Below are 4695 nucleotides of genomic sequence, written 5' to 3' on the forward strand. Positions count from 1 at the left end.
CTTTAATGTTCACATATCATTATTTTAATTACATTAATTATATTGCCTAATTGCATTGATGTATGATGTATAACTTTTATGTCATGCATGATAATTGTAATACATTCTTCTTTCACATATGCATTCATTCGTATACATTGAACACTATTAATAATATGCATTCATGCATAATCATATGCTACATTACACTACACATGCACATGCAATTTGATGGTAGTGTCTTTTTATTTATAAGCATGCAAGATGATTCATCATATGTCATGCTAATTCAACCTTTAAGACATTCATACACAACCTTATTGTTCACAGCTCTTGTTATATGCACATTCATATACAAGCATTTATATAGGGAATTAACACTTTGCACAACTTAGCTGGTCTATCCCTAGTTTGGTTAGGCAAGAATCTGTTTTATTGTTTCGACAGTCGCTATTATGTATACAAGTAGAGAATAGAGCTCAATGTTTTATAAACGTGCAAAATTTCGTTAACTTTTATATGCCACAAATCGTTCGTAAAAACTTCTTCAGATGAGAAAGATATAGACATTTTACCGGGTAGTGGTTTGTAGGCAAACACAATGACGGATTTGCTCGAGCGGCTGAAAGAGTCAAACCATTTCATGTATTAGTCATAGTTTCATTTTTTTCCTATGTTCATAAATCGACCAGTCTAGATGAAAGGTATAAGACTAAAGAGATCTTGTGCAGGTTAAGCCCTCTCTAAATTTCTACATTCATACCTGATTCTATGTAAATTGGTTCTTGCAGGATCCAACATGTTTTGAAGTTGGCTAGTCTAACTCAACTATACGTGCCTTATAAATGAACAATGACTTAAGGACTGATGCTTTGCATGGCTGCAGCGAGTTACTGGCCAAGTACGAAGATTCAAGCTAAATTAAATACGACACAGCTCAAGTCGATAACTAAGATGGGTGAGACCAAATAACTTAAGTAGGTTCAAGTGCCTGGTCAGTGAAAAACATATACTCATTTTTCGTGTGTGTATAACGGTTGACATTAGAGAATGCATTCGCAGTTTAGAATAGAGCAAGATTCACAAATAGTCTTCTCAGATTCAACCACACCAATGAGGTTGACGCATTTGTCCAACCTCTAACTTGGGATCATGTGGTTGCAGTTTGTTGGAATTCAAGTATTTTAGCATATTACAACACTAGAGTAATATTAACAAGGAACATTGAAATTAGTTAGGGACATAAAAAATTGTATTGAAGTTTATTACAAATTTTCTATTCCTTATGCTAATCAAAAGTGCATTTAGCATGCATGACAATTACTAAGCTCTAGGTAATAGAGTTGTCCCCACCTTATCCAACATCTAAGCAGTTAGAAATAAGGCTACACAGGAGGAGCAACTGAGTGGTTCAAGCTGGCCTCACTTAACGTCAGATATGTTCGAGGCCTAATAAAGACACAGTGGCTCTATTTAAAAACAATAGTCATGATTAATCTTCTGGTTGGTTATTCACCAGTTCAGGTTAAGACCCAACTAATTCTGACTTCAACGTGACTTGAGAGAGTAATCCAATCTTACTGGTTTAAAGCTAGGCTTAGGCTGACATTAAATGGCACAAAATCGTGATTGTCGACTTAGGCATCACTATTAAAATTTGTGTTTATAACTATTATGTGTAATTCACGTGTGGACTCACACGTTAACCTCCTTCAGATTAAAATCATGGTAATGAGGGTCACCCGAAAAGATACACAATTCATGGATAAAACATAAACACACCTGATAAAGAGCAAAACAACAAAATAATTCTAGTTACGGCTGATGTGTGCATCCTCTTGTTTGAAGCCTAAGTGGACTGATCGATTACTAATTTCATTTTTTTTATCTAAGTTTTATGTTGTCAACTACCACCTCGTATACTGATCTCAGTATACACAAAGAGGGATATAGAACTAATTGATTTTCTTATAGTGTTTTTTTTTTCACTTTACACACCCTTTTTTCTATTATCATTATTTTCTCCCCTTTTTTTTAAGGAATGGATCAGTCCTTACTCAAGGACTGATCTGGACCAATTCGAATCACAGATCCTTGTCCCTTCATTGGTTTCACAAACTATTTTCGAAAATGCCCGAATCCATGACTTTATCAAAAAGAAACATTTTTTTATTTTTATATCACGAACCGATCAGTCCTAGCTTTGTTACGGACTGACACAGTTCCAATATGTGAGATTTATGACTGATATAATTATCTCATATATTATTTTTCCAAAATCGTTTTTAATTAGGAGAGACCTCATCTTTTTACCGAAGTCAAGGCTTTTCTCAAAACCGATTTCGTGTATTTGTGAAATCAAAACTCGTATCAGTCCTAACAATTTTAGCAATGATACGAGGTTCTAATATCAGCCTCCAAACCCCAAAGTATATATGCTCATGCATACTAACCCTAGCCTCCAAGCATCAGTTTAGAATCCCTACCTTGAATATGCCAAAACCGAAAACCAATACGCCGGGATTGGTTCTCTTGCTTCGCGGCTACTCATTCGCTTCAATGAAGACTGTTTCCTTGAAAAAAAAAAGGAGAAGAGGGTATGGACCAAAGATGGAGAGAGGAAAAGCAAGGAAAAAAAGAAAGGATTTGAGATAAAGAGGAAGTTAGAGAGAATATTATGAGATAATGAGGGGGCCATACAAGGGTCACCTTTTAAAGAATGTTAAGGGGTTTCCAACCCTATATGGTAAGTGTTCACTCTCTAAGTAGACTTTTTTATTAGTTTATTAATATTTTTTCTTGTTTTTCTTTTTTAATTTATTTTTTTACCCCCCTCATTTCCTTACCTAGGTCATACACCATGTAAGTCCTCTACACACAAAATGATGTGAGTGAAAAAATAAGGTCAAACTTTATTTTAACCTAGACCTAGTTTAAGTAGGTTATTCATCTAAATGTACATCTATTTAGGTAAATCTTTCCAAAACGTGTGGAAGAAATTTTTCACACCTACTTTTTATCAAACCATCTTTTAAGTAAGATTTCTTCTTCTTTTTTCTATATGGAGTCTACCAAATACTTGAGAGGGAGAAGATTTTCAAAACTGACTTTTTCATTTGCCTAAACTAAGTATGTCTCTTATAAAATACCTAGCTTAGCTGCTTTTAGTTAATTAAGGTCTACTAATTATCTTAGCTAATTAAGACTTTATTTAGTTTAATTAACAAAATTAATTATTAAATTAAATAAGATAAATGAGTGGGGATATCCCACCCTCGTTGGATTTGAGTTTTACTTAATTCAATAAATTACAAGACCCCAATCTATTTATATTTCTAAATTGAATTTCAATTCTAATTAATTTCAAATTTAAAATCGTAATTGGATCCAAATCCAAATTTGGATCCAATTCTATTTACGTTAAATCATATCCAATTAACTTTTATACCTAATTCTACATCCAAATTTGACTTCCTAAAATCCAAATTCAAATCACATATCCAAATTCACCTTAAATTGTATTTAAATTCTAAATTTCAATTAAAGCCTAAATTAACTTTGAATCTCAATTAAATTTCAAACCCTACTTCAATGGTAATTTAATTTTACATGTAAATTAAATTTCAAGTTGGCATTAAATAGAATCCTAATTTCACTAAAATTAAATATTTAAAATTTCATTTCGCTTATTTAATAATTTCTAAAAAATCCAAATTCAATTCCAATTTTGAATTCAATAATTGTTCAATTTCACGTGTATTTCTAAGTCAAATTCGTATTCTTAATTCTACCAGATTAAAATCCAAGTCCAAATACACATTAAATTATATTAAAAATTAAATTAAATGCTAAATGTAAATTCACTCTTAATTATATTCAAATTCAAATTAACAAGTGATTCAAATTTGAATTGTCATACCACTAAATACAAACTTAGATGAAAATTTGAATCAAATTCGAATCCAAATATAATATCTGAAACCTATTTATTTAAATTTAAATTTTAATTAAATCTAAAATTTGAATTAAAATTCCTAAATTGAAATCCAAATTTGATAGAACTCCAAATTTAAATTCAGTTTAAAAATCAAAATCCAATTCAAAATAAGTTTCCAGCTTGAAATTCAGGCAATATTTTAACCATAAATTTCTATTTTAAAATTTTCAAAAATTCATAAGTTTTACAAAGAGAGAGCAATTATAAATAGTAGCTCATTAATTTTTTAAAAAATTACAATGTGCCATGTAATTAACCATTCCTTTTTTATGAAAACCCCACATACATGCCCATATAAATTTTCAATTAAGAAAAATTATAAAGCATTACATTTTTTGCACCTAATAACCTTGCTTATGCTTTTATAATATTTAGGATTTAAGAAATGCTAACTGTAAACACCCCAAATTTTTCAGGTCTATTCCGGACACCCCCTTTTCACAGATGTCGGCCCTCTATAGTACAGTGTAGGATTCTAACCCCTAGGTCTGTCCCAGATCAGGTGTCATTTCACCCCCTTTTCACCAATAAAATTATCATTTTACCCCTAGGTCACCTTAGACCCTCGTCAGTTAGACCCAACCAAGCTCATTTTAAGTTCAGAAGAGTTATAATGTCAGTCATTTCTAGCTCACTTGAGTTCACGATGAGTGAACTTAGTTCATTTCAGCTAAATTTGGTTCATTTCCTATGAAATGAGCTTATTTTTGCTCGAATTT

This window comes from Nuphar pumila, chromosome 11, assembly GCF_984573655.1.
Source record: "Nuphar pumila chromosome 11, dmNupPumi1.hap1.1, whole genome shotgun sequence".
Taxonomy (NCBI): Eukaryota; Viridiplantae; Streptophyta; class Magnoliopsida; order Nymphaeales; family Nymphaeaceae; genus Nuphar; species Nuphar pumila.